Source organism: Equus przewalskii, chromosome 17 (genome assembly GCF_037783145.1).
Source record: "Equus przewalskii isolate Varuska chromosome 17, EquPr2, whole genome shotgun sequence".
Taxonomy (NCBI): Eukaryota; Metazoa; Chordata; class Mammalia; order Perissodactyla; family Equidae; genus Equus; species Equus przewalskii.
Genome location: NC_091847.1, coordinates 59,188,764 through 59,205,510, shown reverse-complemented (window position 1 = coordinate 59,205,510; position 16,747 = coordinate 59,188,764). Strand labels below are relative to the sequence as shown.

Sequence of the window (16,747 nt, the reverse complement as noted above, 5' to 3'; positions counted from 1 at the left end):
TGATTTTATCTCATTTCGTTGTATTTAAAGATAATCTACATAAGATCAAAAGTTAAAGGGACGAAATATCTATTGACGGAAACCCAAAACTAAGAACTTCCCTGAAATCTTGTTTCAAAACAAACAGAAAAGTGAAGCAAACCCCCATTAAAATTTCTTTGGGGAAAGAAAGTTTATTAGTGCTATTAGGTAGTATTTTTGGCCTGGATTACATTAGTACTAATGAAACAGCTTAAAGCAGTGTTTATTCACAGACTGTTATTAAATAAAAGAACTACAGGGTAAAGGTCAGCACACAGGTTGTTTTGCTTAATTTTTAAAAAATCCCCTGAGCTTATGTCTTTCCAGTTTTTTTCAAATGAGTCAGCCCAAGTTGGAACCCTGAAACCTTTAAATACTATAATTGCAATTGTGCTGATAACCAATTTGGAGAAATGCTATTAGAAAAACAATTATTGGGCCAGCCTGGTGGCGTAGTAGTTAAGTTCACACACTCTGCTTTGGCAGCCTGGGGTTTGTAGGTTTGGATCCCAGGTGTGGACCTATACATCACTCATCAAGCCATGCTGTGGCAGAGTCCCACATACAAAACAGAGGAAGACTGGCAACAGATGTTGGCTCAGGGCCAATCTTCCTCACCAAAAAAGAAAGAAAGAAAGAAGAAGAATAGTTATTTCAGTGGACCCAAGGAAATGACAATGTTAAAAATGGATACTTTTGATTGAGCACTACTTTGTGCCAGACACTGTATTTAGGGCTGGATTTATAGCATCTCATTTAATACAACAACTCTATAAGGGCTTGTATTATTCTCACTTTACAGATAGGGAAACTGAGCTTCAGAGAGGTTAATACTTGCCCCAAGCCACGTACTAGTAAGTGCAGAGTGGAATCAAGACTTTACCCCTGCAAAGCCCATGATCTTACCTAAGATATGTGACTGTCTCATAGTACTCCAGGTCTACTGTTAGAGAAACATTAGCAATCATTTACTCTCATCAGAGAGGAGACTCTTCACTTACAGCTGATGGGCAGAGGGTCACTGTGACTCACAAGTGGAAGGAATCCTAAGAGGCAATAATCTACTATAACTCTCTCATTTTACAAGGGACGAAAACTGAGCTCCGAAACTCTAAGTAGCCTGCCTAAGATCAGCCATCTAGTTAGTGACAGAAATATTTAGGGACAAGAATCCTTGTCTCAACAGCCCTACAAACATTGATAAAGGCAGAGGAAGAAAAACTGCTTTTTCTCTTATCAAATCTTCTGAAAAACTCAGAGAATGTAAAAACAAAGATTTTAGTATCCAGGCTTCTTACCAGCCTGTAATATTATAATTTATCAGTAAAGCTGATACTTCTGACCCAAAGCTGTAGCTCCGCCTAGCCATATTTCCAGGGAGGACTCAAGGTTGGGGACAGTGAGAATCTCTGTAAACTTGGGTATGTTATTCAACTTATGTTGGAGTCCTTCTAGGATAACATTCAATTCTCTGTTAGATACAAAAGCCCAAGACTGTAACATCCCCAGCCCAGCCACATCCTTGTACTCAAAGGACTTTCCCAAGGGGAACCATATTCATGATCAAAAAGTGAGAATTGTTGCTCCTCGACCTAAAGTCTGGTCTTCCAAGCAAGTCTCAACTGCCCAATATAGGACCTGAACTTTTGAGATTTCACCCAAGAACAATTTAAAACTCTGTCTTGAAGAGAAACAATATTCAGAAAGTTTTTCTAAAGGATAAACATTCAGCAACTCCCGTGACTATCTAATAAGGAATCTTCCCAGAAGTTAAGTATGTCACCCTGTCTTCTCTTTAGGAGGATCTCAAGAGAAATATCTTTCTACCCAAGAAGAGTTGAAATTACTGGGATATTTTTTTTTAATCTCATGGGCACTGGGATTTGGATAACTGACAAAGTTTCTGTTTTTACATTGGTTACTAGAAAATTGAGAGCCAAATGTGTGGCTCACTCATGGTGGATGAGTGGGTCATCATGGTATGCATCTTAAACCTTATTCATAGCTCCAGTTTGTCCCCACCCTTGTTTTTTTTTCCTTTCTTCTTCCATTTTTTCTTTTCTTAAAATAAAATTTTGTAATGTTTGATATTCTTTTTCTGCAACATGACAAGGAATAGGTAAATAACATATGTGAGAATATTATGCAAAACTATATGTTTAGTATACAAATATGTACATATATAGAGGAATATTGGGAGGGAAATAAAGATGCTCTGTTAAAATGTCAATATTCTGGACAGATTTTTTTTCTTGATTTTCCAAATTTTTTCAAGTTGTATTTGCAATTTAGGGAGAAAAAGTTATTTGAACTTTGAAAGCTCTAGCTATTTATCCCAGAGGTAGAAGAAGTGTGGGAAGTATGTGCATGACCCTATGCAATATACTTCAGTTTGTTTATGTTAAAGCAAGTTGAGAACCTCATAAACTGAGGTTAGAATGGTAGGTGACAGCCAAATTTTAAAGGCCTTGGTATACTATTCTAAGGGATTTGTATTATTACTGGTAGGAAGTTGGAAGCAGCTTTCATTTGTTAACTAAAGTGCTTTATTGAAAGGTAACTAGTAACTATATAGTTGAAAGAGTAGGGCAGGGGAAGTCCTCAGGCAAGGGAGCCAGTTAGGAGGCTTATTAGTGTGGGGGATGGGAGGTGGGAGATGGATAGAGACTAAAGTCAGAGCAGTGGGGATAAGGACTGTGATCAGATTTGACAGATTAGAAATAGCTTGGGGAGAAGAAACAGAATGATCCCCAAGGGTTTTTTTGTACTTTAGGTAAATGGATAGGTATTGGCGTCATTCAACATGGTACAGAATTTAGGAGGATTGTTTATTTGGCATTAATTTGTTTGGGAGTAAGGGGAACAAGAGGAAAGAAAGGAAAAGAGTTAACTATTGGACATATTGATTATGAGGTGCTTATAAAATATACTGATGGAAATGAAGCTCCAAGCATTCAGAAATACATTACAGAGCTGGAACTCTGGATAAAACTTTGCCTTAAATATTGTAGGGGGGTGTGTGTATATGTGTGTGAGTGTTTGGAGTCATTAATACCAGACAGCCATCTTTCTGTATGATCCTGGGCAGCCCTCTTCCTGTTTACCAGGTAAGCTATTGCAAACCTACTGAGGTAATAATCATTAGTGACTTCTAAAATGCCAAATCCAGTCAATCCTTTTCAGCTCTCCTTTTATAGGTATCTTTATAGCATTTGTCAGGATTGTATTCCTCTCATTTCTTTCTTGACCTTATGTTTTCTGACTCTCATACTTTTCAGTCTCCTTCACTGGCTTCATTCTTTTGTCAGCTGTATTGTTGTGTTCCTCAGAGTTCCCCTCTCTTAAGTTCACACACCCTCCCTGACTGAGATGGAGAAGGCTTCAGGTGGAGGAGTTTTGGGAGAAACAAAAGTTTGTTGATATGTATGGTAATGGATAAAAACTAGACTGTTGGTGGTGAGCACAATGCAGTCTATACAGGAACTGACATATAATAATGTACACCTGAAATTGCACAATGGTATAAATCAATATAACCTCAATAAAATAATTTAAAAAATAAAAATAATTTTCAAAAAATTTGTTGAATGTGTTAAGTTTGAAAGCCTGTTAGACATCCAAGTGGATATGTTGAGTAGGCATTTGGGTATATGAGTATAGACTTCAAGGGAAAAATCTGGACTGGAATATAAATTTAGGACTCATCAGCACATAAATGGTATCTAAGTCTAAAATATTAGTTGAGGACACCAAGGCGGAATTGGTTAAGAATGAAAAGAAGAGATATCCAAGGACAGTATCTTGGGGTACTCCACATTTTAGAGGCAGATAAATGAGAATAATTCAGCAAAGAAGGCTGAGAAAGATCAACCAGCAAGGTAGGAAGAGAACTAAGAGAAAGTGGTGTGGAAAAGGCAACTGAAAAAAGGTTTTAAAGAGGAGGAAATGATCAACTCTACCAACTTTCTGAAAAGTTGATTAAGATGAAGACTGAGAATTGACCTCTGGATTTGGCAATGCAGATGTTATTGTTGACCTTGATGATAATTGTAGTAGACTAGTGAAGGTGAAGCCTTGACTGGAGTGGGACTCTGTGGGGCTGATTCCTTTTAGAAGAGGGAAACAGGAAATAGCAAGGGTATTCAAACTAAAACAATTAATTGGTTAAGATAGGACAAAAGAGCAGGAAAGCCATTATATAAATATATGGCCATTCAAAAGCATGAATATCTATGCCTGGCCAAGGCTGGGAAAAAGCCAAGTTCTAAAATTTTGACCCATCTGAGTTTATTCCCAATTAATTTTAATATTAGATCTTCATACAATTGCTGTCATTTTGCAACGCAGTCATGAGAGAGGCAAAGGTAGAAACAGCAAATGTAGACATCTGATGAAGGGAACGGTGAAGACGGGAAAATAGCTAAAAGGAAATGCAGAGTTGATTTTTGGTTATTTTGTGGAGGCGGGATGCATGCAGATAAAACTTGTTTATTCATTAAAGACAGCAACAAATAGAGAAAGGTTAAATATACATAGGAGAAGTTAGGTATCTGAAGGGATAAGATCTTGAGAAGAGCAAGAAAATTAACTTAGGATGTCATTTCTTTCTCTTACATGAGAAGAAGATACAAATGCACCAATGTAGTTAAATTTTCAGCGGGAGATAATTTAAAGGAGTTCACACCTAATGTCATATATGTACTCTTAGAATTAAGCCAGATCATCTGCTAAAGTGATGGAGCCTGAGCTGTTTGGAGAATTAAAAGAGAATGAAAGGTTAGAATAGCTGTTATTAAAAATGGAAACAAAAGTACAAGGGCAAAGTGAAATGCTTGTTTAACAGTTACATACCCCTCTAAGCACCTTATAAATATTAACTCATTTATTCATCATAATATAGCTATGAGACATGCCTGATTATTATCCTCTTTTCGCAGATAAAGAAAATGGTGCATGAAGTGGTCATACTGTTTTCCTAAGGGCACCCAGCTAGTAAGTGGAGGAACTAGGAACTGAGTTTAGGTGTTCTGGCTTCAGAATGCATGCTCTTAACCACCTTATGATGCTGCCGGCAGTGATAGGACTATACTTACCTGATTTAGGTACATAGGTGTTGACTTTCAAAAGACAAAATTTTAGATTCATCCAGGATAGGAGTTCAGGGATTGAATGTGATGGAAGTTGAGAGATTAGTTGATGAGATAAATGCATAGAAGGCAGGCTATCTGGAAGAGGTAGGGCAGGAAGGAAGGAAGCAGACTTGCAGAGGGGCTCAGAGACTTGAATCTTTGCTATTTTCCTAAGGTTTTAGATTCCTTATGAAGTCAAAGAGTTGGTTTGATAGAAGTAAGGAGAAGGGATAGTTGAAAAGAGCAGGAACTCAGATTAAGGCAGTTTGATTGTGAAGTGTAATTAAGAGAGGTGAGGAGTTGCTGGGGATGACTAGGTAACACTGGGGTGTGGCACTGGGTAGATCACTGAAGTCCAAAGGAGTTAAAGGCCTGTGCAGCAAAGGTCAAGAAATTATGAGTCTAGGGTGTTGGGTGGAGCATCTCTATAAATATTGAAGTCACGTATGAATCACTCAACATGAGACAGGAAATGGGGTGGAGAAAACGGCAACAGAAACCAGTGGCTGCAATGTGAGTTTGATGAGGGAATGTAAGATGGCATAAGTTGAGACACCAGCCTGACATAATGAACACACTCCAGGCAGTGGAGTCATATAGGCCAGACTTTCTTGTAGCCACCTGCCTCTGGAGAGTGATAGGTAAGCTAAAAGTGCCTGTCGCTAAGATACCTAGATTGGCAGCATTCCTGAAGAGCTTTTTAAAAGGGCTGAACTGTTAAATGATTAAAGCCTTAAATTACCTTGGAGGCCCAACACATTAGCAAAGTGAATATTAACACAGATTAGTTTATCTAGCCCATTTTAAGCCATTATCACTTAAGTACAAATAGGGCCCTAAGGATATGGCTAAGTTTTAAAAGCTGGGAGAGTGGAAGGAGGAAGGGAACACAGGAAATTGAGGTGTGATTTGGCCCTGGGTAATGAGAACAATGAACACAATGGAGGAGGAAAGAACCAGCAACAAGGATCTTGAAGAAGCTCTAATGTGTGCCCTAGGAATAGCGTGGAAACTATTCCACAAATAATGTGGAAATGTGCAAATGAGCCATAGTCTTCCCTTAGCTCAGAATCCTCAATAAAAATTATTTTAGTTATTTCAGATAGAGTGATATGAGCTTTCCCAATTCTAAGAGCCTCAAAAAGAAAAAATAAATTTTTACAGAAAAAAAAATTCTATCCCTGAATCAGAAGGCAGACTAAATTACATACTATTATAGAACTAACTACTTAATAATAGAGGAAAGTATGTTTTAGTAAACAAAAGTGCAGATTTACCTTGGTGACCTATATTTATTGTTGGTTACCTACCAAACCACTACTCTTCCATCTTCTTTATCAACAGAATCCTTTTTATGCCTCTGGATACTGGCATCTACACAATGCTAAGAGATATGGCAGCCATCTTGTGACCATGAGTGGAGCTAGCTTATGAAGAAAGGCCAAGATGCTGATAAATTTCCCAGATTTAAGAAATAGTAATGCAGGGACCCAGTTAAATTTGAAATTTCAAATAACGAATACATTGTATGGAACATACATTGATTAGCTAAAATTCAAATTGAACTGGATGGCCTGTATTTAATCTGACAACCCTAGATACTCAGGATGACAAAATAGAAAGTTGGGTAGATCCTAGGTTATTGATGAAGTAATTGAGCTGTTGAATTAGCCAACTCTGGGACCACCTTAACTCAAAACATTTTAATATCAGGTATATCTTCCTCACTGTTAAACCAGCTTTTGTTGCATTTTCTGTTACTTACAGCCAAAAGCATCCTAACTAATGCAGTTTTATCAGCCTTCTCATTGAGCAAGTCAATAATACATACTGCTCATCCCTAAGTATCAACTTACAAGTTCTAATTAGTATTTTTGTTCTTCAGTATGAAATACGTCTGTTTTCAGAATTCATAGTTTTACATCTTTGTGTAGTACTCCATAAAAATTATTTTTGCGGAATGCATAAGATGTAATGTCTGCCTCTGCACTGTTTAGCTGGATTGGATGATCTCAAAGATCTAGTCTAGCTCAGAAAATATTACCTATTATAGAACAAAGATGTGATATAAAGATGGGCAGATATTTTCTTACTTGGTAAAGCACTTAACAATAAGGCCGTACAACAGTGATTATCCAGTGTTAAAGTTAACTGTATAACAAAGGGCTTCTTTTGACAGTAGTTCCTTGTTTTAGTAGTTAACAGAGTTATATTCATGATACTGCCACCATGAAAAGCAGTAGACAACTTCATCATGGTGTTTCTTGGGTTATGAATACAAATTAGAATGAAGTCCTTTATCCATATAAATATATAGTTTCGATTCTTAATATCCCAAAAGTACAAAGTAAACTCAGACAAAAGAAAACAAGCTAAATGCTGGAAGACTTCTGAAAGATTATATTTACAGGCTGTGTGGTCCTGGAAACACTAAAAGTTGGTATTTTTCATCCATTTCAAAAGCCTTATCAGAGGGCCCAATCAGCTTGTAAATGCTCTTAAAGTTCTATTTTCTACCTTGAGTGTAACCACAGTGATTGAAGAACAGAATAAGTTTGACAGGAACTGACCTCCCCTGGTCAGTCAGGAAATGGCTTAAGTTGACAGATAGGAACCTTTTTACATGGTGATATACATTTGTGTGTGTGTGTACACAGGTCTGTGAGTGTGTGCACACTTATGCTTGTGAGTGATCCTGAGGTTTTTAGATCAAGAAGCCTCTGCTCTTTCCCCCATGCACATGCTCAAGGCAGATCCAGCTGCATGATACCAGAGCAGGTGAACTCAATTCTACTAAAGATTTCCAGAGCTGGGAAATGGAAGCGGGCTGAGAAGTTTATAATTGACAACATTATAGGGCATATTGGTACTCTTCAAAATTACGCCCTGGTCCGCAACCAGCCATCTCATCATTCTTCTCGCCTTCCTCTCCTAACACAATTTTATTTAAATGCAGTTCAGCTCTCATTCCAAGCTTGTGTTCTAAGAAAAACAAAAACACTGCAGTTATAGAAGCTATTCATTTTAGAATACTATCCAATTACCACTATTCTCACTCAAACATACCAGGCACACTCCTCAACAAGCATATTGTAGTGATTATCCAGCAAAACCAGGTAACTCCCAAGAAGGAAAAATTTTGCTCCTTAGAAAAGTAGTTTTCTCTGTATCAGATTTTAGAAAGGAGAACCAAGGCACATCCCTGCATGCATACCCACACATCTCCACAATGAACTTGGGGGAAAAAAGAAAGGAGAACAGAAAATATTTAACATTTCAATTGGGTGGTCTGAAGACATTGGAGATTGAAGAAATATATTTAGAAGTTAAATCTTTTTGTAGGATGATTTTATTTGAGATCTATTTTAACCCATATGGCAGGATGTGTTACTTAGAAAATGGTTCGTCTGCTTCCTCTAAAAATTAATAATCATACAATAAACTATTTCTAAGGACTATTCATTAAATTGACCTTAGAAGGATGATTCTAGTCCACTGATTCCTTCTTTGTATTATTTATTTCTACTACGTTAAATTTTGTCTCCAGGTCTTGCATAGTGAAGAAACAGAAATAATAGCTATAAATGGAAAAGAACACTTCTCCAAGGTCATTTAATTCAAATCTACCTAAGGACAGTTGTTTCCTCAATTTTAATAATCTAGTAATATCCATTATTTTCCTGATGTATCCAAATGATATTTCTAAACTACCCTAAGAGAGACTATTTTATTTCAAATATTTCTCAAACTAATAGAGCCTACCGTTAAGCAAAATTTCTTAATGTATTTTCCAAATTCTTTTTTAAAAGGGATGATAAAAAGTAAATGTATTGTATAAATCTGATGTGAGAGAGATGGATTAGGTCATTGGTGTATTCTTGCTAAGCTTTTTTTTTTTTGTCAACACAATTCTAAGAGCAGTATGAAATGTCCGTGTGTCTACTATTGCCTATGTGATTTTCAATCTATGAAAACAATCTAGTATCTTTTTAAGAACCACCTAAATTTTTTCCACCACCAGTAATTTAAGACAGTAAAAGAGAAGTCCCTTGAATATTCAGAACACGCTGCCAGCCTGCTGACACTAAAGCTCTCCTTTTGTTGAATACCAACAGTAGTACCATATTGCCCCTATGCATACTTTAACTTCAAGGTCCTCCATTACCTTCAAAGTACGTCTTCAGTGTAATCCTATTTTACCAATTCAAGTTTAGATCCCACTGACACAAACACTCCTCTTCATTCAGATCTACCTTCCTTGTCTTCAACAAACATGCTTTCCCCAGCTTCATCTCTGCTGTTCTCTCCATTAGGAATGCCCCCTGTTCTCGTACTTGAGCATCTCTCTTCCAGAAAGCTCCTCCTGAGTCTTTTAGTCCATATGTAGCTCTTACTGTCAGTATGTCCATTTAGCACTCCATTGTTCTGATTTCTGTTAACTAGTTTATTCTTTTGCTTTTCTATATGCTCCACCTGTCCTTGCATTCTAAAACACTTTGGAAGTTTCTCTACCAAACTTTGTTTATACATTGTTCAACTCTGTACAGTTCAAATTTCCAGAAATACTAAGTCAATAACCAAAGTACAAAAAAAAGAAAACAAGGTTTTACTTGTGCTAAAAACTACATTCAGGACCTGTTTTCCCTTATTTTGGAATGCAATTTCTAGGCTTTTCTTATGACAGCTACCTATGGTGACATCATTTCAGATTTGAGCTCCCATGATATTCCCCCTTTTTCCTCATGGTGTATATAAGATAATACAATAGTTTTCAAAAATGCTTTTTAGGTACAGAATTCTTTTTTTTCCCAAAGCTCATTATTACCCAGAATTTCAAATATATAAAAAAAGATGCAAGTGGAGCAAATGTTGTTAAAGAGAGTACAGTGTGCGAGGGGAAAGGTGAGGGGTCCTTTCTGCTTGACCCTTCCACAGCCCCACCAGTAGCTCCTATGGCTCCTTGGAGGAATTCTGGAGGTATTTTATAGAAATAGCAGAAACCTTGGCCTTGCCTCTGCTGTCGTCTCTCTGTTCAGGCTTCAGCAATTCTCTTTCCTCAACCTAAAAACAATGAACTTCATCTTCAGAGACCATTAATTTAAACTAAAAAACCTCATAATACAAGCAGAACTCAAACAAATGAAAAGAAGATTCCTGCCTAGACTCTTTTGGTGTTCTATTGTTGTATTGGGTCAATATTTTTAGATACTTTCATAGAAAAAAAAATTGGTTGATGTTTGATAAAAATTAGTATCCAGGGTTGATGAAACATTTGAACTTTTTTTGTTTATTTAGATTGTAGTTTGTATCTTTTATTATCAGTAAATTTAAGTTGTGAAAATTCTACTTTGAGGTAGCATTTCAAAAAAAGAAACCAAAGTTTGAGTTCTACTCATTTGTATTCCTTCAAGGAAGCAAGCAGTGTAACATAGTGTTCCTACATAGAAGCAATCTGGTATAAATATCATTCAGATATTTGCTTTGGCCAGTGTTCATTTAACAGAATATGTGAAGAAATACACAAACCTAGTCTAAGGCAAATACCATTAAAAAGTACTATCATTCCAGTTCCTAAAATGTATTGGTGAAATTAGGACATTTCAGCTTGGCTATATTTAAAAGTTGTTTCTACAGATCAGTGGTTCATTTGTAAATGGAAAAAACAAAGTCAGGCAAAATACCAAAACAGTAAGTTCCACTTGATTCCAAGCAACCTGTTAGATAAACTGTTGCTGTTTTTAACTGCAGAGTACTTAAATGTAACTGCCAACATCTATAATTCTTTTTAGAATTCCTGGTTTCGCTATCAGATGAACTTGACTCAGCTATCAGCATAAAAGTGCCTTAGTTGTCAATTTGGCTTAATCAAAACAACTTTTGATACTACTAATCTTTTTACCAAAATTTTTCATTTTACAGAACAGATTTATAAGATGAAAATCTCACTAAAACCCCAATTCGTCTATATGTATGTATTTGTGTGTGTATATATATGTGTACGAATATATATAATTTTAGAAATACTTGTTAAAGTTATTTCTAGCGAATTAAACTTTGCAAATAAAATATATTTATGCAACTTACTGAAAATTTCATTTTTTACCACAGTGTGCTTATTACTAACAAGTTTATACAATGTATATATTATAATATATAAAACTTTAAATACAGTTAAATTAAGAATCATTCAGTCCATGCACATTTTTATTCATTTAATAAACAGTTGTGTTGCACTTGTACAAGGAGATTTACTTGACCCAGATAGGAATTGAGTACTAAGATTTTGTTTCTGATACCCAGAAGCTTGCAAACTAAAAAGGACCACGATAAGGAACTGCAGTGTAAGGTAATTATCATCTTATTGGTACAGGCAAATGCTTTAACATTTCACTTTAAAAAGAATGCCAAAAAGCAAATGCAGTCTGAAATGGATCTAAAGGCAACTTTTTTGCCTAGAGAAGCAGTGAGAGATTCCTTGTCATACTTTCTGGCCCTTTCCCTGTAGAACCAACATCAACCAGCTTTAAATACACTGTTACTTAAAAAAAAAAATCAGTCTGACAAGTGTGAGATGAGTGAATTTGACTTGGGAAAACCCGAAGGATTGGGAAAGGGTGAAGAAGTAAGATAAAAAGAAAGGGAACTCACATTTACGGAGTACTTAGCAATCAAGCTTTTGTCCGTTACGACATTATGTTTATTCTTTAAGGAACCAGTGAGAAAGTTATGGAAACCACTGAGGTATAAGCAGGAGAAGAAACTGGACAAATTGAGTAGATTTTTTTTATCTTGGCTCTATTCGACTTTGTACCAATTGACCAGTCCTTGAGGGAAGAGTATCTTAGCACCAAACTAATGGAGAATGTCAAATATGATTTTCTTTCAATATAGCAATGTAATTGCTATTGATAAGGCCCACAAGAAGTATAGAAAGGCTGTGAAAAGACACTTGAAAGTTGGTTGCATATTCCTTTTTAGAAAGATGTTGAGTTTGTCGTCCTTAAGGAAAAGATCCTATATTTTTCAGTATCTCAAATACATCAAAGTAAAAACCAAAAGCAAAGCATTCAGATGGTTAAAATGTTGTGGTTTAATTTTTTTTTTTTAAAATCTCTAAATTTACCATACATTTATGTTTCATGTATCTACATCAGTTCCTTATTTCATGCTCCAAATTGTTTCCCTCAAATTTCTAGCAATAATAAAAGAAAGTCTCGTTTTTCCAGTTTCTCTAAAGTTAAATATTTTAAGAGTAGAAAAGAAAGGGCCAGGCAATAATTTGAAGTTGTGTTTGCCTTACAGAAAATCTATGTTTAATTCATTTGTATATTCAACTGGAGAGACTCTAGTGTCATTGGTACAATTTTGTATTACACATCATAGAATTAGCACATCTTGTCTGAAGAGGATGCTATCTAAAGAAAGAGCTAGCTATTTGTGCTCAAGTGTAAAACTCCTTCCTAGGAAATGATGTTCAAATGTAAGGCTAAATCAGCCTTAGTGCGTATTTCAAGGCTGTAAGAATTATTTGCTAATTGCTTTTATTAAGAGCTAAGTGCAAGCTAATCTAAAATATTGATAAGAAGGGAATTGTATGCCGTACTAAATTAGAAATGTATTAGTTTCACTTTAAGAGGAGACTTTTTGCACTTCTCTAAGTTCATGCTAGTTACATAATTATCAGTAAATCAAAATTCCCCTAATTATTTTATTGTCAACAAGCATATTTTGATATGCTGCTTCCTGTATTGTAAAATAAAATATTAACATCAAGTGCTGTAAATTCTATATTTCGCCTCTTGTAGTATGCAGATTTCTCATAGAAAATATATATACAATGTATCACACATTAATTTGACATCATAAAGTGAGAAAAACGGTTTTAGTTATTTAAATATGATTCTTAAGGACAACTTGCTGTAGAGCAGAGTCAGAAAGTTTTTTTCATTAAGAGGCCTGGTAGTAAATGTTTTAAGCTTTGTGACCCTAATGGTCTCTGTCAAAATTACTCAATTCTGCCATTGTAGCAGAAAAGCAGCCATAGGCAATATGTTAATAAATGAGCAGGGCTGTCTTCCAATAAAACCTTATTGTGAAAAACAGGTAGTAGGTCAGATTTGGCCTCCAGGCCACATTTCACGGACCACTGTTGTAGAACATGTAAACCTTTTACATTTTCTCTGTTTAACAAAGATGATTGAATCATACTTCCCAATCTCTATAGTTATTGTGAGGTTTATAAGGATCAAATGAACACATGGGAAAGCACTTTAAAAACTAGAAGTATTGATCAAAGGATACAAATGTCCAAATAAAGACAAAAAAGTACTGTGGATCTGTTGTATAGCATGGTGATTATAGATAATAATGCTGTATTATATACTTGCAAGTAGCTAAGTGAGTAGATCTTAAATGTTCTCACCACAAAAAAATAATAATTATGTGACATGATAGAGGTGTTAGCTAACACTATGGGTGGTAATCATTTTGTGATATGTATCAAATCAACATGTTGTACACCTTGAACTTACACAATGTTGTATGTCGATTATGTCTCAATAAAGATGGAAAAAATACTAGAAGCATTTTCATCTATAAGTGAAAGGCAGTATGATTATAAACATGAAATGTTTAAATATTCATATGTAAAATGGGTATAATCTACCTTCAAACATGTCAGGATGCCTTTTCTAGTATTATAACAGATGAAAATTATTTCATGTTTCTAACATGTGGGGAAATTTGAAAATATCTATTATTTATGACTCTCAAATATACTTAATTCTATCATAAAGAGGAAATTTGTTTGAGACTAATTTGGTATATTTTAACATTGTATTTCAAATACATGGAACCAGTATCATTTCTTTTCTCTTCTTCTACACCCAAAAAATACGGAGGTACTAATTTTTAAAATGAAATATAAATCCCATATGCAATAACCCCATTGATTTACTAGAAAATCAGTGTCACTGCCATATGATTATTGGGGATGAGGAAGTTAGGACAGAAAAAGATGAGTTGAAGAAATGACAGTAACAGCATCGTTGATGATGGAAGCAGATGCCACCTCCACATGGAAAAGTAGAGGAAATACTAACCTGAAATTCTCCATGTACATTGGGAAATATAAGTTGTGATCCAGGCTAGACAAAAGACATTCCTTTAAATTATTTTAATGTGAAGACTGTTCAGATTAACCATTGTGATTTATCCATAATAAATTATTCATGATAGATTAAAGAATTCAGATTACAGTGACAAATAGCTCACAGATTTGCATTAAAATTTTTCTGCTTCAAAGGCAACAAAAAAATTCCTTCACAGTTTTAGAGAAATATGTTTTGTAGCTTTAAGAGTCTCAAAAGAATTTTAAAACATAAATTATGATATCCGCATTAAGTCTTCTTAGGAATACTATCGCACTTTAGGCAGTGACATGACTTTAAACATATTTTATGATATATTACATAATCTAAGGAAACATTTCTAGTTAAGCAGGTGCATATTACATAATTTGCATTTTTAGAGCACTTATAAGGGAGATCAGGGTGTTTTAAAAGATAAGGGAACTGACAATTCCAGTAACATTATCACTCATTTGAATTAGGATCAAACACTAGACAAGTTAGTGCTAATCAGATGTTTTTATGACCTATATAAAATGATTCAACCCTCCTACATCCAGCTACTAGAGGAAAAAAAATATTACCGAATTGCTTAATTATCATTATCATATCTTTTTTTCTCCAGGTTTAGGGACATTCTCTCTTGATTCTCAAGTCTGATATGGATTTAATGCATACTTCTATGTTAGTATCTAGAGAGGCATCATATTATATCATGGATATTTTATGTTTTTATGCATATGAAATGAGTTCTTTCAGGGCAGAGCTATATCTTACTTACAGTATCCCTAGTGCTTAACACAGTGCCTGGCAGTTAGTCACACTTTATTGGTTAAGTTGATTTAAAGACTATAACACAAGGAGTTCCTCTGTCACTGATATTAACATTGTTAAGATAGATGGTTTCTCAGCATTCTGGCACCATACAAATAGCTTTTTTACAAACTACCCAGGGAGGCGTTAAATGGACAAAGCTGTCTTTCAGAGCAAGGAAGGTACTGTGCTGAAATTTCCTATGGTGACTAACGAGCTTATATTTTCATTACTTCTTAATAAATGTTTTTAATAATAAACTTGTGCTGACCATTGAAACCCACTATTATCTTGAGATAATCTATGATGAGGAGTAGAGTTTAAAGAGGCCCTTAAACCAGCACTTCTCTGTAGCCCATCTATAGGGCATTGAGGGTAACCGATTATACAGGTGATCTACTGCCATGAAAGGTTAGATTAAAACACTAAAAATAATATTTTTCACACAAGAAGTCAGAAAGATGCTTTTCCATTAGAAACAAAGGAACCTGAACCTATAACTCCAATGTAGATAAGTTTCCTTAGGAAAGAATACCTGGAAAAGGGAAGCAGGGGAGATTTCTCTCAATTGTTAGTGAGGTATTTTCCCTGCAGAGTATACACTACCTATAGACACATCTGACTCCCCCAGGCCTGAAGCATACATTATATTGAAAAGGATTTTGACCTGTGCCTCAAAGAAAATGACTACCAGCCTGTACATGTAAGGTACTGATTGTGGGGGCCCAGGTATACATCATTATATTGCTGGCATTTGCACTGCCTCTTCTTGACTTGACTTCTTGATTTGTGCTGCCATTTTCAATGGCTGGCAGAGGAGAACTCCTTCAACTTCATTCCCTTAACATCAAAATTCCCCTTCCCTACCCTAAATCCTACATTCTAGCCAGCACACATATTGTAAATAAGGAACATTCTGTGACCTCTCTCACACCCTGCACTTTTGCATGCAAAGTATCCTCGCCACTCCTCTACATCATGGATGCTTCCTGCTGTTTCCTCTGCTTCGGACACTCTCCACCCCACCCAAGCCCATTAGCTGATTCCTGCCCACTCTTCAAGACCAGACTTTTCTGGAAGCCATTCCCAGCCCTTCCATACCAGGTTAAAAACCCTTTTTACAGTGTTCTCGGAGTATCTATGCACAATTGTCCATTCACCTCTTGTCTTTCCCCATTTAAAGTATTATCCTTGAAGATAGGGCCAGTGTCTCTTTCGTTATCACATCTCCAGCAACATGAAATCAATGAGGCAGTGTGCAAAAAGACAGAAGATTTGAGAGCTGCTGAGGCTGTAGGGCTTAGTAGCAGTGTTGCTTTAGCCCAGTCACAATCTCTCTATGGCTTGGTTTCATCATCTATAAAATAGATATAATACAGTCTACTTGCAGGGCTGTTAACAAGTACTCAAATATGTAGTTGGTGCTTTCTAAATACTTTACATACACTATCTCATTTATTCCTCAGCACAACCTCAATGAGGTAGGTAGTGTTATTATTGATATTTTATGGTCAAGGAAACTGACATGTAGAGAGATTAAGTAACTTGCCCACAGATATGCAGCTGATAAGGGCATACCCAGGATTTGACCCTGGGAGTCCGACTCCAGAGCACTCATAAGTTCTCTACTACATTTTACTTTGTTTCATAACTTCT

General features: G+C 35.7%; 1 protein-coding gene across 11 annotated transcripts in view; it reads right to left on the bottom strand.

Moving 5' to 3' along the window:
- The window catches only part of ITPRID2 (ITPR interacting domain containing 2), a 104,271-nt gene that overhangs the window by 44,196 nt on the left and 43,328 nt on the right, over nt 1-16,747 (bottom strand). The window lies entirely within an intron of this gene.